The 24,525-nt window shown below is 40.2% G+C and overlaps 1 protein-coding gene and 1 long non-coding RNA gene across 2 annotated transcripts in view; one reads left to right on the top strand and one right to left on the bottom strand.

Moving 5' to 3' along the window:
• Positions 1–19,349, bottom strand: part of GLCE (glucuronic acid epimerase) — a 111,138-nt gene extending 91,789 nt beyond the window's left edge. Inside the window, exon 1 of the mRNA XM_001927959.8 lies at positions 19,181–19,349. The gene's annotated coding sequence lies outside the window, so the exon portion shown is untranslated. The remainder of the gene's footprint in view (positions 1–19,180) is intronic.
• On the top strand, positions 1,214–7,442 carry LOC146406883 (uncharacterized). Its single transcript, XR_014817586.1, has 2 exons — positions 1,214–1,547; positions 3,050–7,442. It is a non-coding gene; the product is annotated as an uncharacterized LOC146406883 (long non-coding RNA).
• Positions 19,350–24,525: the final 5,176 nt, after the last annotated feature.

The following is a 24,525-nucleotide window of genomic DNA, read 5'->3' as shown; positions in this document are numbered from 1 at the left end:
CCCTTGCTCAGTGGGTTAAAGGATCCGGCGTTGCCGTGAGCTGTGGTGTAGGTTGCAGATTCAGCTCGGATCCCGCGTTGCTATGGCTCTGGCGTAGGCCGGTGGCTACAGCTCCGATTAGACCCCTAGCCTGGGAACCTCCATATGCCGTGGGGAGCTGTCTGAGAAATGGCAAAAAGACAAAAAAAAAAAAAAAAAAAAAAAGAAGAAAAAAAAGAAAAGAAACAGGTAGTGGAAAGTACACTGCAGTGGGACTAAAAAAAAAAAAACTATATAGAAAATGAAATGAGAGGGAATCAAAATAGGACAATAAAAAGACTAAAATAAACAAGATAGCAGTAATGGATGAACTGAAGAACAAAAATATATGTCTTTTTATTAAAAAGACTTTACCTATGAATAGATACTTTAAATGTAAATGGTTTAATTCTTCAATCAAAAAGCAGATTGATACAAAGGATATTTTAAAAGTATCCAACTATCTGCTGTCTACAAAGGACTCACTTTGGATCCAAAAACACAAACAGGTTGAGAGTGAAAAGATAGAAAAACAGTAACCAAAAGGCAGCTGTAGCTATACTCAAATCCAACAAAATAAACTTATTTTGTCAAAAATAGTTATAAGAGGAGTTCCTGCTGGGGACAGTGGGTTAAGAATCTGACTGCAGTGGTCTGGATCTCTGCAGAAGCATGGGATTCAACCCCTAGTCCAATTCAGTGGGTTAAAGGATCCAGCATTGCTGCAGCTGTGGCTCAGATTAAATGCCCAGGAACTTTCATATGCTACAGGTGTGGCCATTAAAAAAAAAAAAAAGAAAAAAGAAAAGTTGTAAGAGACAAGCACATCATACATTGATAAAAAGGTAAATCTACCATGAAAATATATCAAATATAAACATATGCACCCAACAACAAACAATAAAAAAGAAATTAAAAAAAAAAAACAGACTTCCAACTATACGAAGCAAAAAGTGGATATAATGGATGAGAGAAATGTTCTACAATAACAGCTGGAAACCTCAACATCCCTCTTGCAATAATAGAAAAACCAGACAAATAATCAAGAAGGAGGCAGAAGACTTGTTGAACAACACAATAAACCAACCAGACCTAAAAGACACATTACGGAACACTCAATTCAACAACAGAAGAATAGAGTATTCTGGAACATTCTTCTCAAGTCCGCAGGGAACATTTTCCTGGATAGAAACACAATAGAGAAAAATCAATAAACCAAAAGTTGGTTCTTGAAAAGATCAACAAAATTGATAAACTTTTAGCTAGACTAAGAAAATAAGAGAGAACATGCAACCTACTAAAATTATAAATTATCACTGGGCATTACTATTGGCCTTAAAGAAATAAATGGGATTATAAGAGAATACTGTGAAAAACTGATTGCCATAAATGAGACAACCTAGATAAAATGGATAGATTCCTAGAAAGACATAATCTTCCAAAATTTACTCAAAAAAGAAGAAACAGAAAATCTGAACAGAACTGTAACAAAAGACTGAATCAGTAATCAAAAACTTCCCATCAGGAGAGTGGCCACAGCAGCTGAGTACAAAGATCCTGAGATCACCTCCTCTCACGAGTACACCAAAATCACAATTAGCTGCAGAACAACCATCAATGAAAAAGACTGGAACCTACCAGAAAAGATCTTCTATGACTTAAGACATAAAGAAGGAACCACAATGAGATGGGTAGGAAGGGCAGACTCATGATATTATCAAATTCCATACCATGTGGGTGGGAGACTCACAAACTGAAGTATAGTTATACTAAAGAGAATCTCCCACAGGAGTGAGAATTTGGGGTTTTTTGTTTCTTTTCTTTCCGTTCTTTGTTTTTTTTGTGTGTGTGTGTTGTTTTTTTTTTTTTTTCTTTTTTTTTTTTTTCTTTTTTTGGCTTTTTAAGGCCACACTTAAGACATACGGAAGTTTCCAGGCTAGGGGTCAAATGAGAACGGCAGCAGCTAGCCTACACCACAGCTATAGCAACGTGGGATCAAAGCCCCATCTGCGACCTATACCACAGCTTGAGACAACACCGAATCCTTAAGCCACTGAGGAGGCCAGGGATCGAACCCTTGTCCTCACGCATACAAGTTGGATTCATTACTTTTGAGCCACAATGGGAACTCCAGGAGTGAGAGGTCTGAGCCCCACCTCAGGCTCCCCAAACCAGGGGTCCTGCACTGGGAAGATGAACCCAAGCCAGAATATCTGGCTTTGAAGGCCAGTAGGGCTTAATTTCAGGAGCCCCACAGGACAAGGGGAAAGAGACTTCACTCTTAAAGGGAGCACATTAAACTCTGACAGGCACCAAGATCCAGGGTAAAAGGAGTAATTTAATAGGAACCTGGGCTTGCTGGTCTTCAAGTCTCCTGGAGAGGCAGGGGGTGGCTGTGGCTCATCCTAGGGAAATAGATACTGATGGCAGCCATATTGGGAACATTCTACTGCTTGAACACTGCTGCTGGCAGCTGCCACCTTGGCTTATTAGCACCAAGACCTGGCCCCAACCAAAAGCCTGTAGGTATCAGTGCCATAATGCCTCAGGCCAAACAACTAACTGGGCAGCGACACAGCCTCACTCACCAACAGACAGGCTATGTAAAGACTTCCTGAGCTCACAGCCACCTCTAGAAATGCCCCTAGACACAGCCCTGCCCACAGAGGGCCAAGATTTAACTCCATTCACCAGTGGACAGGCACTGGCCCTACCCTCCAGGAAGCCTGCACTAGCTCTTGACCAGCCTCACGCAGCATGGGGAAAACACCAGACACAAGAAAACTAATATCTCACAGACTGTGGACCTAGCCTGCCCACAACAGGCCAGCCTGTACCCTGGGACCAGCTGGGGCCTGGCCCCAGCCACTAGCAGACCAATACAAGCTTCAGGACACCCTGGACCCCACACTCAACTGCATTAGGAACTGCCCCCCCATCCCCTGATCTAAAATGAACTCTGGGATCCCTGGGCCTAGAGTCAGACTGCAGGAACCAGTTCTGCTTCCCAGCAGTTCAGCACTAACCCCAGGGACATGAAGATACATTTCACCAAAAAGGATATATAAACAACAATTATGACAAGTTCAAAATCATTAGTCATCGGGGAAATGAAAATTAAAACCATAATAAGGAGTTCCACCATGGCTCAGCTGTAATGAACACGAATGGTACCCATGAGCACATGGATTCGATCCCTGGCCTCCCTCAATGGGTTAAGGATCCTGCACTGCTGTGAGCTGTGGTATGGGTTGCAAACACGGCTTGGATCCCATGTTGCTGTGGCTGTGGTGCAGATCAGCAGCTTCAGCTCCAATTCAACCCCTGACCTGGGAACTTCTGTATGCCACTGGTACAGCCCTAAAAAAGACCAAAAAGAAAAAAGATATATCTCACTACACACCTAGTGCAACACCTAAAATAAAAAACAGTAACAATATCAAATGCTGATGAATATAGAGAAACTAGACCTCTAACACAATGCTGATGGGAAAGTAAACCAGTATGCACTCTGGAAAATGGTTTGGCAGTTTCTTAAAATATACTTCATACTTTCTTAAATATACTTATCACATTATCAGGAATTCATGTCCACACAAAAACTTATACACAAATGTTGATAGTTGTAATAGCCAAAAATGAAATTGCCCAAATGTCCATCAATGAATGAAGATCAAACTTTTGTACATTCATATTTTGGGATATCATTCAGCAATAAAAAGAACACATATATATAACAACTTGGATGGATTTCAAGAGAATTATGCTTTTTTTGAAGCCAGTCTCAAAGGTTCCATACTTTATGATTGCATTTAAATAACATCTGGAAATGACAGAACACAATGATGTAGAACAGGTAAGTGGTTGCCAGAGGTTGAGAGATCTCTTTTTGGTAATGGAATGGTTCTGTATCTCAACTGTGATGGTGATTACACAAATCTACACATGATAAAACTGCAAAGAATTACACACAAAAATTAGTTACATATAAAATAAGATCTGTGGACTGTACCAATGCCAACATCCTAGATTGGACAATGTCTTGATACTGGACTATAGTTATTTTAAATGTTACCACTGAGGGGAACTGAAGGAAGGATACATGGGATCTCTCTGTACTAATTCTGGAAGCTGCTGTGAATCTATAATTACTTCAAAAATTTCAAAAAAATTTACAATACACTCTTAACAACAACAAAAATTCAAGAAGTATAATTCAGGAAGCATAAAATATATACAACTAAACCGAATCAGACTTCTTACTAAAATCTTAGACTTCCAATCTCCTAGCCTCTCTCCAGAAAAGTCTATGCACAGAGAAACATAAAAGTGTTTATTAAAGTTATACGCATGTGCATTTAAACCCACACATACACAACTTACTTTTTTACAGCATTGTCAGCATACCATAAATATTGTCCTGCCACTTTTTTTTTTCACCCAATAATATGTCTTAGAGATGAGCTCATACAGAGGTGCTTTTATTCTTTCTTTTTATGGCTGTGTGACATCTCATTGAGTAGTTGTATCATCATTTATTTAACCAGACCCATATTAAGAGTCATTTAGGGCTTCTGGAAATATAATGAATGCCATAATGAACAAAGATAAATTATTGAGTCAAAAAGTATGAACATTTATCATTTTGTTAATAAGTAAAGCCAATCTGTCCTCAAAAAAACAACACGAATTTACATTCCTGCTTACAGTGTATGAGAGAATGATTCCACACATCCTTGCCATTACTGAACTTTTTATTTTTAATCCTTGTCAATCTGGAAAGTGAAAACAAGTGTCTGCTGTTTTTACGTTTGCATCATCATCATTATCATAACATACGCTAACATTTAATATTATATGAAACCATTAGGTGTTGAAAGTGAGGCACCCAAGAAAATGTTTTGCTATGGGAAATTATAACCAATGAAAAACTTCTTTTAAAGGTTGGAATTGGAAAAGTCCTCGGAGGACAGCTTGATTAAACTCTACTCAATACATGCTTTAATGTCTCAATGAGAGAATGTGCACTCTATTTTCAGTTCAATTGTTTAAAAGACCCTCATTATGTACCAATTAAAGCAAGAGAAGTGCCTGTCAGTAATCAATATAAACTCCAATTCCAAGGATTCTATTACACTGCTTTTTAGGTTGCAGATCTGCAGTGTAATATATACAAAAAGGGATAGATGCTATAAGAGTAGCTAGTTCTCAGGATACAACTAGTTCCATGTAATTTTTATATACCATACCTAATTTTAGAGCCTCTTCTTTTTAAAGATACATAGGAAATATTTAATTCAAGAATATACATTCATGAAGGTAAATGATTTCCTTTTGATAATTTAGCTTTATCTGTTAAAACATTATTATTTTTGTTTCTGATCCCTGGTTCTGTAACAGAGTAGCTGTATGATAATGAAATGTCCTTATTTAACTCTAGGTATAGAATGAGGTCCCTAGTGGTTGACCCCCTTTAATCTATTCCTTATACTAACACCAAAGTGATTTTTCTAAAATGCAGATATGTTCAGAGCTTTTTTCTTAAAACCCATACTCTCCCTTACCTACAGTATTTAGTTCTAAATCTACGGTTACAGAGCCCTTCATCATCTGGCTCATCTACTGCATTTCCCCCAATATAAATCTCAAGCTCCAGCTGTACTACTACCATCAGTTCACTGAAAGAGCCATGCTGTTTCTGACTCAGAGCCTTATATATTCTCCCTGTTGATGAGAATGCCTTTCCTTCTTCTATCTTGCTGACTGTCTACTGATTTTTCAAGACATAATTTGTGCTATCTGCTTTTTGAGTTTTCTTTGTGCTCTGGCCCTCCCTCTTTCAGCCCCACTAGGTTATTCACTGTTTTTGTCTTGTTCATTCATTCTCATATATTAGTTGGTATGCTGTAATTATGTATGTCTCTCTCTTCCTGGACTCAAAAGCAGATGTATATTTTTCTTATTACTTATGGAATCTCTATTGCAATTATTTTACATGATTGACTCTCACTACAGATTTGAATTCTAAATGTCAAGATTAACATCTTCATAATGTCCAAGTTAAGCCCAAATCTCAGTCATCCTATTTTTCTAAAATGCTGGACTTCCTAAATTATCTTATTCTCTTGCCTCTATGACCACAAACTGATATTAGATCTGTAGTTCTTTTCCCCATATTTAAGAGAGACTTCCAGCACTGCACAAGCTATGGGTTACTCAGTAAAACTTGCAGAGAAGCCTTGCAGAATTTTGAGGGAACACTAATACCTAGATCTAAAGTTGCTAGGAGAATTATTAACTTTGGGTACTTCAGATCTTGGACATCAGTGATTTGGTAGATGTCTTACCTTGGGCACTTTCTATATGTGAAATAACTATTGCCAATGTGTACATGTTTTATAAAGGTTTTACATAGTCTTTAATTCTCAAAACAAACCCTGAAAATTTAATAACTTTCTCATGGTCATTATCTACTAAGAAGCAATCTATAACCAGATGTGGGTTTGTCTTACTCCAGATGTTATGTTTTTTCAAAATATTACACTGTTTTCTTATTCCCTCGAGTTAAAATTATTAATAGATATTTTATTCATTCTGTAAATTGAAGTTGCTTTTTCAAAAAAGCTAAAGTAGAGGATGTGAGACTGGCTGGACTTTATAGACCACTTAATCCAACTCTTACATTTAGTATATGAGGGAACTGACATACAAAAGAATAGAAGAATGATTTGCTCAAGATCATACCGCTTTGTAATTGATTAAGATTTGTTGTTGTTGTTAAGCTAATTGTGGACATTGGCATTATAAAATCATTATTTGAAGGGTAACCAGGTGCCTGATCTCACCCTGCCCCGATGCCCAAGAATAAAAGTCTAGAATGACTTTTAGAAAAGTGATGTTGAGAAACTCAGAGTCCTAAAGACATGGCTCAGAGAAAATCCTGACTTTGGATCATGATACATGGAGACACCTCAGTGCCTCTTTACTCATATAGTTCCCTAGTCTTGATTTCATTCCTTCTTTTTTCTTTTAAAAAATCCACAGTTTCCTAAAATTCTGCATGATAAAGTTATGAATATCAGCCTTACTAGTAACTATTTAAGTACCAACCATGGACAAAATAACATGTATTAAAAAAAGTGCAAAATCGGAGTTCCTGTCATGGCGCAGCAGAAATGAATCCGACTCTTAACCATGAGGTTGCAGGTTCGATCCCTGGCCTCTCTCAGTGGGTTAAAGTTCTAGTGTTGCCATGAGGTGTGGTGTAGGTTGCAGATGCAGTTTGGATTGGGTGCTGCTGTGGCTGTGGTGTGGGCCGGCAGCTGTAGCTCCAATTAGACCCCTAGCCTGGGAACCTCCATATGCCGCAGGTACGGCCCTAAAAAAAAGCAAAAAAAAAAAAAAAAAAACAACCAAAAACAAAATCTAGTCACTGCCTGGAAGAGGCTCAGTTTATTGGGAGTGGGAGGCCATAAGTATTTAATCACAGGGCAGTATGTAAAGGTGCCATGAGTGTTGCAGCTCCAGGAGCTCAGAAGAGGGTAAATGTGGACTGGGCTAGTGTAGTTATAGAAGTTTTTATGTAGAAAAGGTTTGATTTAAGTTAAGTCTTTAAATGAGGAGTTAGAATGGTGTGAAAGGAGGGAAAAGACTCTCTGGCTATACACACACACATACATATAAATATATACACATATTTATGTTCACACACACACACACACATACCCTCATTCACGTCCTTTCAGCTTCAGTGGCCTCCTGGTTTTTTCAGAAGGCCTGGAATATATTCTTCCATATATCTGTGTCTCCCTCCCTTACTATGAGAAAGGAAGCTCACAATGGAAACAAAGATGGACCTGATGAAAACTAATGAAGTAAGAAACATGTTGGCAGAAGGAAAGAAGAAAGAGGAGGGAAGGAAGAAAATGCACATAAAGATCAATGATAAGGCCACCGTACGTGGAATGACTGGCCAACGGGGACCTGCTCTACAGCACAGAGAACTCTACCCAATCTATGTGGGAAAAGAATCCGAAAGAGAATGGATGTGTATACATGTATAACTGAATCACTTTGTTGTACAGCAGAAGTTATCACAACACTATAAATCAACTATACTTCAATAAAGCTTTAAAAAATGAAAAAAAAGTTTTGACTTAATTTATTTCAGATGTTTAAATACCAGTTTTGCACTATTATAAACTTAAGAGTATAAATGTGTGTGTATACGTGAATATAAGTATATATATATAGCTTGTGTTTTCCCCACTAATTTTATAAGTTCTAGAAACTCGATTTAAAAACTTGGAGAGGAGTTCCCGTAGTGGCGCAATGGTTAACCAATCCGACTAGGAACCATGACACTGCGGGTTCAATCCCTGGCCTTGCTCAGTGGGTTAAGGATCTGGCGTTGCCGTGAGCTGTGGTGTAGGTTACAGACGCGGCTCAGATCCCGCATTGCTGTGGCTCTGGCGTAGGCCGGAGGCTACAGCTCTGATTCGACCTCTAGCCTGGGAACCACCATGTGCCGCAGGAGCATCCCTAGAAAAGGCAAAAAGACAAAATAAATAAATAAAAACTTGGAGAAAGGACAGGATTAAGACGGCAGAATAGAAGGACTGGAGCTCAACTTCTCTCCTAAAAACAACAAAATTCACAACTAAAGACTGAGCAATCTCCACCCAAATAGACCAGAAACCTTAAAAAAGATATCCTACTCCAGAAGAAAAAGAGGAGGACACATCAAGAGGTAGGAGGGGTGATTTCATGATATAAACAACCCCATACCTCCTGGGTGGGAAGTTCCACAGACTGAAAACTAACTGGTTCACAGAGACTCACCTACAGGAGTGAGAGCTCTGAGCCCCACATCAAAACCTCACATGTGGGGATCTGGCACTGGGAGAAAGAGCCCCTGGAGCATCTGGCATTGAAGGCCAGTGGGGCTTGTGCGCAGGAGCTCCATGGGACTGGGGGAAACAGAGACCCCATTCTTAAAAGGCACACACAGACTTTCACATGCACTGGTTCCCAGGGCAGAGCAAGGTCTCCATAGGAATCTGGGTCAAACCTGACTGCAGTTCTTGGAGGACATCCTGGGAAAACAGGGATAAATGTGGCTTGTTGTGAGGGAAGGACATTGAAGGCAAAGCTCTCAGGAATGTTCAGCAGCTGCCTTTCTCAGGAGGTGGCCATTTTGGGACAATCTGGCCCCATCCATTAGTCAGCCAGCTCTGAGAAGCACCAGGGCAAACAACAACCCAGGTGGGATCACAGCCCCACCCCTCAGCAAACAAGCTACCTAAAGACCCTTCAGGCACACAGCTGCCTCTAATCCCATCCAGAGACTAAGCCCCACCCACCACAGGGATAGGAATCAGCTCCACCTACCAGTGGACAGGCATCAGTCCCTCCCATCGGGAAGCCTACAGCAAGCCCCCATACTGACTTCAGCCACAAGAGGGGCAGACCCCAGAAGTAAGAGAGGCTACAACTCTATTATCTGTAAAAAGGCCAACACACCAAAAACCTATAAAAACGAAAAGACAGAGAACTATAACTCAGATGAGGGAGAAAGGAAAAACCCCAGAAAATAAGCTAAGCGATGAGGAGATTCTCAGCATCCAGGAAAAAGACTTTAGACTGTTGATGCTGAAGATGATGCAAGACATTGGAAATAAACTTGGGGCAGGAAACACTGACCAAAGAGATATAAGATATAAAACTTAAACAAGAAGAGATGCAAAATACAATAACTGAAATAAAAAAAGTCACTAGAAGCAGCTAACAGCAGAATACAGGAGGCAGAAGAAGAAATAAGCAAGGTGGAAGACAGATTAGTGGAAATTATGGCTGCAGTACAGGAAAGAGAAAAAAGATTGAAAACAAATGAAGAGAGTCTCAGAGAACTGGGGGACAATGTTAAACACACCAACATCTGTATTATGGGGGTGCCAGAAGAAGAGAGAGAGAAGGGGACAGAAAAAATATTCCAAGAGATAATAGCCGAAAACTTCCCTCACATGGGAAAGGAACCACTCACTAAAATCCAGGAAGCACAACAAGTACCATATAAAATAAACCCAAGGAGGAATACACCCAAGACACATATTAATCAAACTAACCAAAATTAAAGACAAAGAGAAAATCTTAAAAGCAGCTAGGGAAAAGAAACAAGTAACATACAAGGGAACCCCAATAAGGCTATTGGCAGATTTTTCAGCAGAAACTCTGCAGGCCAGAAGGCAGTGGCATGATATACTTAACGTGATGAAAGGAAAAAACCTACAACCAAGATTACTCTACCCAGCAAGGCTCTCATTCAGATTTGAAGGAGAAATCAAAACCTTCACAGATAAGCAAAAGTTGAGAGAATTCAGCAACTCTAAACCACCCTTACAACAAATACTAAAAGAACTTCTCTAGGCAGAAAAGACAAGACAGCAACAAGAAACAAAAATTCCACAAATGACAAGGCTCACCAGTAAAGGTATATATACAGTAAAGATACGAAATCATCCATGCACAATTATACCACCAAAATCAGAAATCATGAGAAGAGATGGGTACAAATGCAGGACACTGGAGATGAACTTGCAATTAAGAGACCAACAACTTAAAATGATCTCATATACATATAGACTCTTACATCAAAACTTCAGAATAACTGCAAACCCAAAATCTGTAATTGATACACAGATAAGGAATCTCTGGAGAAGAAATATATCTCATAGTAAATAAGTACATAATCCACCATGAAGGGGGTCATTTGACATCATTCTTGGAATGCTGAAGTCTCCTTAGATCTGATTCTGATTTCCTCTCTATCAAAGAATTTATGATAAGTATAATTAAATAATGCAACTGTACAAATAAATAATACAGTGCTACAATTGTATTATTAATAACCATTTCTCTCCATGGTACAATGTAAGGTCTACAATGTCTCGTTTATCACATCACCTAGAATGGTGTAATGCCTATATTGATGAATCAATAAGATGTAAAAAATTGTGAGGACACAGTTACATAGTTACACTGTTTTTCAACCAATTTATGCATTTTATATTTTACGAGGGTATATTATTTTTGTTATTCTTACCAGTTAAGTTATTCTTTTTATTATGCTATATAAAATATTTAATGGTACATAAGCCTTTATAAATTTTAGTTGCATAACAATTTTAATATAATGCTAATTTTTAAAGAAAAATTGAAATGTAATAGATAATACTAAATAGTAAGGATGAAAGCCATACAAAATGTGATGAAGTATAGAATAAATTTCCTATTTGTCTCAGCATATTTTCCATTCCACTTCTCCAGAGGGAGTCACTTAATCTGTTTCTTAAGATCCATGGTATAATAATCTATGTGAATGTAATTGTGTTTAAATATATGTATTTTATTCTGTAAAAAAATAAATAAAAATTAAATTTTAAAAAAAGTTGGAGAAATAAAAGACAAATATCTAACACTTCAAATATCAGCATTGCTAACGTTATGGTATACATTCTTACTCTTTCCATGAATATATTTATTCATTTGTATATTGTTTATCCTCCACCAAGCATTTACATCACAGATTTTCCTACTTTGTTAAAACTGTCTGAAAACCTAATTTTTAGTAGCAGCATAATATCCTGTTGAATGGATGTGTAATGATTTAACTACTTCCAATTATTGCATTATTTTCTCTACTACTAACACTGATGAAAATCTGTGTGCACAGATATGTCTTCATACTTGATTACTTTCTTAGGATAGGAATAAAAACATTCAGTCAAAAGGTAAGACCTCAAAAATATGAGACATTGCCACATTGCTTTCTATAAAGGTTATTCCAATTTACATGACAATATCAGTATTAGTTTTAAAAGCTTTCTAGTTTGATCTGTCTTTAATTGGTATTTCTTTAACTACAAATGAAGAGCACTGCAAAAAAAATTTTTTTAAGTTACATATTAAAATAAAAGGTTTTTTTTTTGTTTTGTTTTGTTTTTTAAATATGTGGCTGCAGGCCACACTTGCAGCATATGCAAATTCCCAGGCCAGGGACTAAATCTGAGCTGCAGCTGCGATCTACACCTCAGCAATAGCAACCACTGCACCAGCCCAGGATCAAACACACACCTCTGCAGTGACCCAAGCTGATGCAGTCAGATTCTTAACCCACTGCACCATAGTAGGAACTCCAGAAGATTTTTTAAAAAATACCACATACATTATCACATAAGGTAAAATACTTTATAACTATAATTAATGTTTTATTATTGCAGTTTTTTCTTTTAATAGATAAATTAATTCTCTAATAGTACTACCAAAACTTAACAAAATTCAAAGGTCCAAACAGTTGCCCCAGAGGCAACTATACTGTTACCAGCTTCTTTTAATTATTTATTTATTTATTCACTCATTCATTTAGGACCCTGCCCATGGCATGCAGAAGTTCTGGGGCCAGAGACTGAACCTGCACTACAGCATCAACTTGAGCCACAGCAGTGACAACGCTAGATTCTTAACCCACTGAGCCACTAGGGAAATCCACCAGTTCCTCATAGATGCTTCCAGGTGTTGTAAATCATGTGTGTGCGCACTGAAACATTCAACGAATTATGGAGAACATTCATTAAAATACTGTCTAGTTCAGATGTGGTATTGTGTACTAAACTGTATACTAAAAATTAGAAACGGTCTAAAAATGATTAGTATCTGGCCACCGGCCCAGAAGAAAGAAAAGCAGGGTCTGGCAGCATTTGGCAATAACTTTCTATAAGACAAGTGGCCTTAGCTCTTTTTATTATTCAATCAATTATTTGACAATAGCACTTCTGTTTATAGTACCAATTCTGTAGTACTATCCCAAAAAGGAAAGCCAAATTTTTGAAAATGAGACAGTCGATACCTGAAAGAAACACTTTAAAGTGTTTAAATGCTATTTGGAGGTATCTTAGGGGCAAGATACTTTATTCTTAAGTATTTTAGATTTTCTTTGACAGGTACAGTTTTAGCAGAATTTTCATGATTTTCACCGCTTAACAGTGAAAGTTTGAACTTGAATAATTATAAATGAAATTCATCATCTCCTAAAATCTTATTTACCTAATTAAAAACCAATCAGCCATGATATAAAATATTTTAAAAAATATTTTTAAAATACTTTCATGCTAATAGTACAGCAGTAATTTGTCCCATACATCAAAGATCTTTTCGAGCTTGACTTGAATGCCACTGCTAAATAAGTAACTTGAGTAATAAGAGAGGTTTTAATTGGATTCTACAGAGCTTTAATGCTTTAGGGAAAAAATAATTGCTTTGGAGATAAATTTTTTAAGGTCATTGTTTCCAAAAATAAAATTTGGGGATGACTATTGTTTACCGAATACTAACTCTGTATGGTCCAGGATAAGTGGGGGTATTATGAGAGTTCCTGTTTGCTGGAATTCATGTGTCCTATTCTAGACTAATTGTTAAGAGTATAAAGGCTGCTAAAGAATTGGCACCTAATAGTGGTTGGTAACATTTGAGTAATTTCAAGAAAGAATTTACCAGAGGTGGGAAAAAAGAACCCCTCTTGACTCCCTTTTTTTTTTTTTAAGTTCATTTTGAAAGAGTTTATTTTTATAGGAAAATTGCAAAGTACAGAGAATTCTCATATATCTTTCACCCAGCTTCCCCTAATGTCAACATCTACATAACCATGGCACATTTATCAAAACTAAGAAATTAACCCTGCCTTTTTTTTTTTTTTTTTTTTTTTTGCTTTACAGGGCTGCACCCTCGGCACATGGAGGTTCCCAGGCTAGGGGTCCAATCAGAGCTGCAGTCGCTGGCCTATGCCAGAGCCACAGCAACACAGGATCTGAGCCGCGTCTGCAACCTACACCACAGCTCACGACAACGTAGCATCCTCAACTCCCTGAGCAAGGCCAGGGATCGAACCCACAACCTCATGGTTCCTAGTCGGATTCGTTTCCTCTGTGCCACAATGGGAACTCCAATCCTGCTTTTAAAAATGAGACTTCAACAAAGTTTTTTTTTTTTGAACACTTACTATGTGTAACAGAGTGTCTTAGCTGCTGAAACACAATGTTGTTTAACAAGTAAATGCTGCAGATAATAATAAACTAGTGAGCTTGGTGCCATTCCTGAACAAATTCTCAGATCATTGAAGACTTTTTTTTTTTTTTTGCCTTGTCTAGGGCCGCTTTCCACAGCATATGGAGGTTCCCAGGCTAGGGGTCTAATCGGAGCTGTAGACACTGGCCTATGCCAGAGCCACAGCAACAGGGGATCTGAGCCGCATCTGTGGCCTATACCACAGCTCACGGCAACACTGGATCCTTAACCCACTGAGCAAGGCCAGGGATCAAACCTGCAACCTCATGGTTCCTAGTCGGATTCGTTACCCACTGCGCCACGATGGGAACTCCCTGAGCACACGTTTTTGGTACTCAAGAAAGGAGACCCAGCATGGGTTCAAAGAAGACAAGTACATGCCACACTAGCCTCACTTCTTTTCTTACAGGGTAAGTAAACTAGTAGGTACATCAGGAGATGTTCTGGCCATGGTATATTTAGAACTATAGCTACATTAATTGGACTTTAAATTTTGTGTTAGACAATAGGTTAAACGCTTTGCATAAATTGTCTCATTTAGTCCTATTTTATGAATAAGGAAAGGGACCTCAAAGGTTAAACAGATAGCATTTGACAGTCTTTTATAACATCTTTGTAGACAAGATAGAAAAATGTAGTCTGAATAATTGCATAGGTAGGTGGATTTGTAATTAATTAATGGGCTGATGTTAAAATTAAACTGCAGTTCATTCTTAGTGGTGAGCCTCAAGATGCTATCTTCCCCATGTCCTTTTAAGATGTTTATAAGTTACTTTCAAAATTGTGAGGGAGTGCTAGCTAGTATGTTATTTTAAGAATCAGGATTCTCCCTTACCCCCTTTATTTTTAATTAGAAAAGATGGTATCTAAGAAAATATTTGTTAATAATTTTATATTTCATGTTTATATCTGATAGGGACTGAATTAAAAAAAAAATCTGCACAAATACAGGACTGGAGACTAGGAGGCCTAATAGCAATAGATGTGGGTGGACTTTTTTTTAAGCAGGTGTATGCCCAGGTGTCTCATCTGTCTGAAATTGGTGTCAGTGGTTTATTCTAATTACCCTAAAAGCTAACACCCATTTAACAATATTTTGAAGCATGTTGTCCAAAACAGAGTTGATTACCCTTTTTTACTCTGCATTTATCTTAGTGCTCTCAGTTCTGTTTGCCACATTTTAAGGAGGACACTGACAGACAATTGGAATGAAGCAGTGTCTTGAAACAGCTCCTTGCACAATACTTGAAACATTTGAGATTTTCAGCCCGGAAGAAGGAAGACTTTAGTGGGGTATATGGTAATGCTTTTCAAACTGAATAACTGATCTTTAATATTCTTCCTAACTTAAATGTGTGATTTTGCAAAACACAAGAAGAGGGATTAAACATATCTTTTGCATCTCCAGAGGGCAGAACTAGGAATAATGAATGAAAGTTAGAGGAGGACCCCTGAGAGGTTAAGGAATTATCCAAGATCATACAATGAGCCCAGTGAAGACTGGAATTCATGCCTTACAATTAATTTCCTTTCTAGGAACTGGCTTAGGATGCCACATTTGCGATTTCAGAATTTTGAATAATAACTCAAAAGACACTCCGGTGTTGTCATTTTCAGCAATGTAATAATGAAACTATATAAAGCTATTTTTATGGTTATATGCCTCACAAGAAAAACATATTTATTAGATGTCCATATATTTAATAAAGAGAAATCTCATCCTCAAATCAGTGCCACAATAAAACACCTCCTGCCCTGCCACAAAAAAAAACTATCCTTCTCTAAAGAGTCTAAAAACTTCCTTTTTCAAACTCAGGAAACAAACTCGAAATAAGAAAGGTCTAAGATTAATTTATCTTTATATAATTAAAGATCCAACATCATTAACATGTGTTAACATTTTACTTGGGCCTCAGTCTCTTTCCTATTCCATTGTGCTCCCCTCTGCACCCTATCCCTATAATTTTAGATACCTGAGATACATTTTTTCTTCACTAGTACCCACAGTGGAAGTAGCAACACTGACGAAAGGCCTTTTAAATACAGTACATGCCACAAATTTGCACAGTGACAAAAATGTTTTAATTTTTATTTTGTTTGGCCACGCCTACAGCATGCAGAAGTTCCTGGGTCAGAGATCTAACCAGAGCCACAGCAGTGACAATGCTGAATCCTTAACTGTGAGGCCACCAAGGAACTCCAAAAAGTTTTAATTTTTAAACTTCTCTACTTGAGTAATGTCTGCTCACTGAAACAGATTCAAATAGTATAAAAGTTTATCTCTCTTCTGTATCTTTACAAGTCTCTCCTAAAAAAGCCCCCACTTAGAAGAGTTTGGTGTTTATCCTTACAGATTTTTTTTTATGCTTATATAACAGAAGGTGCTAATCCTCAGAGTCAAAATATATTTAACAAACGCTACTGACCATAATCTAATCTTTCTTTAATAATCCCAAGGTAGACCAATATCTTGCTTGATTTCTGATTATCATGACAGATACTGATTGTATTATTATTCAGGGTTCAAATGAGATGAACCCCAACTATACTGTTTATTTCTTCCTCATCATTATTTGCTGTCTTTCTCTCTCTCTTGAAGCAGGTTTCATGAGAGCTGGAATCATTATACCTCCAGTGCTGTGAAACTAGCAGATAATCAAATATTTGTTGATGGATCAATATATTTACTTATGAAAGCTGGTTTTAAAACAGCTACTGAAATCTGTTTAATTTGTGACTGGCCTTCAAAAATAATAAGGGAGGAATTCCCTTCGTGGCTCAGCGGAAACAAATCTGACTAGTATCCATGAGGACGCAGGTTCAATCTCTGGCCTCACCAGTGGGTTATGGATCCAGTGTTGCCATGAGCTGTGGTGTAAGTCACAGACTCAACTCAGATCTGGCGTTGTGGCTGTGGCATAGGCCGGCAGCTGCAGCTCCTATTTGACCCCTAGCCCGGGAACCTCCATTTGCTGCGGGTGTGGCCCTAAAAAGATGAAAAATAATAACAATATTAATAATGGGAAAAAAAGAAGGTCTGTTTAGGGTTTTGTTGGCTACAGTTCCAATCAAATATATCCTCAACTGATCAATTTTTGTAGTTATAAAATTCAATTCAGCATTTTGGTTTGATTTATAACCAAAACAAAACCAAAACCAAAACCAAAGAACTCAACATTTCCAAAGAGTTAGGTATGACTATGTAAAATTTCTTGTATTTTTTTAATGATTACAAGAGTCAAGGTTTAGGTATAATATCACTAATGTTTCTGGTCCTAAAATCAAAAGAAATGTTATTAAAAAAAACAAACTGTCACTAAGAAAAAGACTAAGGCAGGCAAAATTCTTTGCTTTGACATACTCAAATGTGTTTATCCCAAATTACAGAATTACTATGCGTACAGGTTCCAATGCCTGCCACATGAGACTTCATTTACAGGCCCCTATGATAAAGCAACTATCTAACCAGAAGAATTGTCAAGCAAAAAAGCACACAGACTTTCTAATTTATACATTAAAAAGAAGAAGAAGAAGAACACATATGCACAGGTCATTTTATTTGAATTCCACTGAAGCCTGGGGTAGTTACCAAGGATTCTGCAAAGAAATCAAGACTAACTGTACCTCTACAATACAACGGTTAAACGGGATTTTCTCTAAAAGAGCTCTGTGAGCAATCCTTCCAGGTTTCAAATGACGCTTCTGCAGAGCTCTAGCTTTGGAACTTCAAATTCCAATGCGTTATTTGGAGGCTGAAATTATCCCTCTCCACAAGCTTTCCAAAGGACAGAGCGAAGCCAGAACACACTTCCAGCACTACTTGACTGCCTAATACTCCGGCAAGACCTCAGGACAGATCTAATAATGCAGGATCAGCAAAGCAGACCACCTAGAAAAGGAAGCCAAAACCACACAGCCTTCCCTGTCCTCAGCAGCTTCCACGCTCACCCGGAAGACACCCGTCTCCTAAAGAACCTACAGTCCACAAGCCCACTTAAGCTGCTGCCTGCCACTCTCTCGCTCCCAGAGCAGCGAGACCAGCACGCGCCCACAGGGATTCCGAAGCAGAGACAAGAAAATTGCAGAACAAATCCACTATTTCTCTAACTAGCCAACAACATGGATAAATCCTTCAACTAAGCATTGAGTAAATCTCATCTGAGAGAAAGATCTGTTCCAGGATGCTGACCAGCCACTGAGCTGGCTCGGGATGCCACCGGAGCCCACTTGCCGCCCTGAGCCGACCCAGCGCCTGCAGAGCTTCGTCCTTCCTTCGAGATCACCCGGGGACCCGCTAACTCGCCCTGTCGCCCCACAAAAGACTGAAGACCATGCCAAGTTACCGCCCCCCTCTGGGCAAAACAGAAACCCTAATAAAAACGCTGGTCTCCGCGATAAACCCTTTCGCCCCTAGCAGCCCACCAAGGCGACCCTGGACCCTGCAGAACGCATATACAACGCCCTCCAGCCTGGAGACCTCGATAAATAGATCAATCCTCCCGGGACCCCAATACACCGCTTCTTCTTCCCAGGATGCGAAACAAGACGCCCACTCCCGCTCAAAAGACCCTAAAGACCCCACGGATCTGCCCCTTCAGAGACCTAGGACCTTGCTAAACTGAATCCTCTGCCCTCAAAGAGCATGGGACCGCGAGAAAGGACCCTTCGTCCCGAAACCTCGCCATACCACCTCACGGAACTGAAGGACCCTGATAAATCTCCCTCGACATCGAAGAACCGGGACCTTCTACGCCTCCACCCACCCCCTACCCCAAAGCCGGAAGAGCCCCAGGACCCTCAATAAAACGCCTCCTCACCCCAGGAGCCCTGGCACGCGCTACACCGCCCTTGCGCGCCCGCACCCAGATCCCACCCCACCGCCTCCTCGCCCCCAGCACTCCTGAACCCCGACAAGCCTCACGCCCACCAAGCAGCGCCGCGCTGCCCAAGGAGCCGCCCCCGTCGGGAGCCAGCCTGCCCCGGCTGCTCCGTGTCCCCGCTCCCCGACCACTCCTCAGCGCAGACGCGCTCTGGGCTTCCTCACCTGGGCAGCGTCGGAGGGCGAGCGGGCCAGGAAGCCCTGAGGAAGAGAAGGAGGCGGCGAAGAAGGGACGGCTCAGGCCTGCGTCTGCGGTAGCTCCAACCCCTCCGCGAGGAACCGCTTGTGTGGGGAGAACCCTCCCGCTCCGCGCGCAACCGGGAGACCGAGCCACAGCCGTGCCCACAGCTCTTCCCGCGAGATCCCAGCCACAGCGAGAGGCGGGGCCAGGGAGAGGGGCGGCCACGGTGGCTGAGTGACAACTCCGAGAGCCTGGCGGCGGCGGCGCGGGAGGCGGAACCTGGATCCTAATACGACCAATCGTAAAACAAGAAAGGTGATTCGCCCACAGCTTCTCCACTCCCCCGCCCCTCATCAATAAACGAGGGCTAAAGTAGCAGTGACCTTAAGCAGTCTGGGGCAGTAGAAGTTTGTGGGAAGCAGTTCTGGATGCCGTCTTATCTTGTGTGTGGTCCTACCCAGCCTCCGTACTTATACCTGGTTAGAGAAGAAGGCGGTTCTCACACCGCGGTGGGCTGAGACGGTATTTCCCTTGGCTACAGCGTGGCCTGAAGTACTCAAGAGGTTCACCTGTTTGAACGCCCACACTTCTCAGGTTACCCTGTCTAAACCTCTTTCCCCCATCCGGGCCTCTCCTCCCTCCCCACCTCACACAGGGAGCCATTGTTGAGATGCATGTGTTTTCCAAACCCCTACTCGGGACGTCTGTCTGACAAATGACTCTTTTGATTGATGTTTACTTCTACTGAAAGCCTTCTAGAGCAGTAAAAAGTAATCCTCACTGAGTCACCAATATAACAAATTCCAAAATTACATGAAGAGTTGTATCTCTGTGGACCTCAGTGTCTGGCACATACAGGGCTCTGAATAAATGTAAAAGGAATGGCTGAAGAATATGATACTTAAATACAGTTCTCTCTCAGTATCTTGGGAATTGTTTCTAAGTGCCCTGAAGATACCAAAATAATGGATGCTCGAGTGCCTTATGTAAAATATCTGTAGTATTTGCATATAACCTACCTCCTGTAGACATTAAATCTTCTCTTGATCACTTATAATACCTAATAGAGTGTAAATACTACGTAAATAGTTGCCAGCGCAACTTCTTAAACTTTGGGGGAATTTTTTCCTGAATACCATGGTTGGTTGAATCCACACATACAGTCAGTGGCTGACTATATATGAAATCTGGACTCGGTCCAGAAAATTCAGGCTTTCCTAGCCTTCCTCTACAATGACAGCCAGTTTCTCCACCCTGAAGTCCAGTCACTTTATTATTATGCCTGTCCTATAGCCTTCATTCATTCCACCTTTCCACCGCAAGAAGTGTTCTTTCTCCTCATCAAGGTTAATCTCTGCACCTGTGCACTGGATCCCAGCCATTCCCAGATTTTGATTAATCAGCTATCCTCTCCCCATTATCAGTTTTCCCCTTTAAGCTAGCTTTTCTCTCCCACAGACACATTCAGTCTCCTCCATCCTTTGAACAGAACAAAAACCACCCAACCTGGTCAAGCCTTTCAAACTACTCTATCTCCTTTCTTCTCAGAATCACCGTGCTTGAGAAACTTAAACTATCTTTGCTGTCTTTACCTTCTCATCTCTTATTTACCCCACTACACTGTTGCTTATACCCACACAATCGGCTTTTCTTTCAATGGTCACAAAAGACTTCTTTCTTCTTTCTATTTTGGGGCATCTTTCCCAGTGACCACTCTGCAGCCTTTTGAAAATGCCAGCCATCTACTTCTACCTGCCTAACTACATTCTCCTGATTCTCTAGCTACTCTTCTGACTCTTTTTTTTTTTTTTTTTTTGGATGTAGGGTGGAAAACTCTTTATTCATTTATTTGAAAACTGTTGCATATTGGTGTCTCCTTATCTTATAGCCATACCTGTAAGATTTTAATAAGATTTTTCTTACTCCACACATGGTTCCACACTTTTGAATGCCAATTAGTGGCTCAGACACTGGAAAGAAAACTCTATTCTTGACTCTATCCTCTCCATACATGACATCTCTCCAATGCCCAGTTTCACAAATTATACCATTCTGTGATTCCTTTATTAATCAGTGTAGCAGAATCTGGCTGTGTCTAAATGTGAGAAAAGAGAAAAGCTATGAAGCATACTTAGCCTGGACTGGAGCTTGAAACATTTACATTTGACTTCTAAATTCAGATGCTTTGGAAATGGAAGCTTCTGAAGAGGTCCTGTGTGAAGGGTACACAGGCAGGTTGAATACTAAAAAGGCAGTAAGCCACCCGTCTCACCATCTGTCTTCATGGCACGATGCTTCACTCTGTGGCCTGAAAGTCATGCTCTGTCCTCGCAACCTCTCCATCTGGTACCAAGTGCACCCTTCAGCAAATTGTGTGTTGAGAGCTGTCAAGGAGCCAGACCACTATGGTTTCTGTTTTTGAGATCCAAGCCTAGAATTCTGCTGTAGGTCCTGTACATCTTCCAGTAGTGCTGTGGATGATTGCAGCAGGAGGCTCTATCTCTTCCTTGATCCCAGGACTAAAGTCTACTCATAGCCTCACTTTCGCCATTTGTGGCTGGTCTTTGCCAACCAGCAGCAGAACAGAACCAGCTAACATCTTACTCAGGTCTTAGCACCTGCTTCCTGAAGCAGACCTGTTAGTCCAGGTGGATGCAACCCAATGCTTTTTTCCCTGTTCAGAATCCGTCATTGCTGGTATCCTACTATCTGAGCAAATGCTGGGAATACCTCTTCCTGGCATATTCTTGAGGAGCATAGAAGACAGTATTGTCAGAGAAGCTAGAAGAAGAAATCTGGCTCTCTCAGACCCAACTTCCACTCCACCTTTTTCAAGTTTGGAGGAGCACCTATTTGGTTGGGTTAGGAGGCTGAAATTCTGGTGAATTACCCCAAGGCTGGGGGAGCAGTATCATCTGTCCATTTGCTGACCACAGGCTAAACCTCTGAGTTTGGTTGGTTTTGCAGATACCCAGTTACGAAGGGGGAAAATCAAGAGGGTTGTAGTAGTTTTAAAATATGTCCACAAAATTTTTTATATGTCTCCCTTCAAGAGGTGGAACTTGGGAGTTCCCGTCGTGGCGCAGTTGTTAACGAATCTGACTAGGAACCATGAGGTTGCGGGTTCGATCCCTGCCCTTGCAAAGTGGGTTAATGATCCGGCATTGCCGTGAGCTCTGGTGTAGGTTGCAGACGCGGCTCGGATCCCGCGTTGCTGTGGCTCTGGCATAGGCTGGCAGCTACAGCTCCGATTAGACCCCTAGCCTGAGAACCTCCCATATGCCACGGGAGCGGCCCAAGAAATGGCAAAAAGACAAAAAAAAAAAAAAAAAAAAAAAGAGGTGGAACTTAATTTCCTTCTCCTTGAGTATGGGTTAGACCTGGTGAGTGATTCATGTCTAGCAAAGAGAATATGGCAGAAGTGACAGTGTATGACTTCTGAGACTAGGTCAGAAGAGACATTGCAGCATCTTCCTTAGTCTCTCTCTTTGATCACTCACTCTGAAAGAAGCCAGCTGCCATGCCATAAAGACATTCAAGCAGAGGCCCACAAGGCAAGAAATTTAGGCCTCCAGCTAACAGCTGTGTGAGTGAGACCCCATTTGGAAACCCCAGTCCAGTTCCAGTTAAGCCTTCAGGTTCCTGCAGCCCCGGGCCAACATTTTGCCATAATCTCATGAGCCAAGACCATCCAGCTAAGCCTCTCCCAGATTCCACACAGAAACGGAGTAAAATAATCATGTGCATTGTTTTAAGCCACTTCCTTTTGGCATCATTTGCTATGCAGCAATAGATAGCTAATACAAAAGTGTTGAGAGTTGTGTAGTCTCTCCTATGCCTGGACAGAAATCGAAAAACTCACATCAGGCACTAACTTTACCTAAAAAGCCAAGAACGATGGATTTTTAGCTGTAATGGCTACATCTAAAAATCAAGTGGTGCTGCACCAAAAGAAAGTGGAAGAAATCATTTCTTGGTGGGAACAAAGATTCCAGGACCTCCAGGCTTTTAGGAACATCACAGCAATTGGATACTATAACAGTCGTGGAGCCACTTGGAGGCAGTTAGTAGTAGGTCTTGAGCAGCCTTTGCATTCTCAAAAGCTTAGAGTGCCTCACAAACATACTACTGTCATCCAATTTTGTGTGAAAGTATATGTTTCCATGAAACACCCTCTTAACCCATCCATATTAACCAAGAATAAAAAATTGAATATTCCGTCTATAGGGGCCCTGTCAAAATGAAATTGACATCCTGACACCATTAAGTGCCCATGTGAGAACAGAGTGTGTTTGACAGCAAGAAGATTGAAATTCTTTCTTGAATATAAGATTATATTTCTGAAGTCTTAACATTGTGAATTATGATTCAGTGGGAGAGCAATTTCCCTATTAAACAAAAAAATGAGGAACAGAGATAAAAGGAGACCAGTTAACAGAGTTACATACATTGCCTGTCTAAATTCATTTTACATCTTTAAGAACCATCTAGATGGGCCATATATACAAAGAGTCAAATAATTTACAAGTTGACCAGAAGGTAACTTACAGCTAAGAAGGTATATTTGAGATTCACTTTCAGTTCCCAATTTAAGCAACCATAACATAGATGTGGATCTTTCATTTTCTTTAGCAGTGAGGGCAAAAATGAAGTCTTTGAACAACAAGATTCTAGATACTCTGAATTTTATACCCTTCTCTCAACCCCTCATCACCACTTTTTGAATAGCTGCTAAGTTCAGTGCATTGTGAAGATGCACAGTTTAAGCCAAACTTCCTGCCATTCAAAAAAAAAAAAATCATACATGTAAGGATAACCTGACCCCCTTGCTGTACAGTGGGAAAAAAAAATCATATGAATGAGATTAGAATCCAAAACATATGGTGGTAGAATTCCCTCGTGGCTAGTGGGTTAAGGATCTAGCGTTATCACTACTGTGGCTCAAGTCACCACTGGGGCACGGGTTTGATCTCTGGGCCAGGAACTTCCACGGGCTGCGGGTACAGCCAAAACAAAACAAAAAGCATGTGGTGGTGCTTTGCACATAGTACTCAATTGATAGCAGGTAAGTTGATTAAAAAGTATCCTGGGCAACCGCTCTTGGTTACCTAACCAACAGCAAGAACCCCACCCCCTGCTTTTTTTTTGTTGTTGATTTTTAAGAGAACTCTGCTTTTGTTCATCAATGTTTCAGCCCCAGGAATTAACCTCATTTGAACTAATCCAATCTCAGCTATTCCATTCCCCTTTGCCAGATTTTAATTTAGACAGAAATTCAGAACCAGGAGAGCCCACTTAATGTGGAGTGGTAGAATGAATATATATGTTG

This window comes from Sus scrofa, chromosome 1, assembly GCF_054392235.1.
Source record: "Sus scrofa isolate SSC_HxYL_T2T_F1_AM1 chromosome 1, Sscrofa_HxYL_maternal_Yorkshire_Landrace_v2.0, whole genome shotgun sequence".
Taxonomy (NCBI): Eukaryota; Metazoa; Chordata; class Mammalia; order Artiodactyla; family Suidae; genus Sus; species Sus scrofa.
This window is presented reverse-complemented; position numbering and strand designations above follow the sequence as displayed.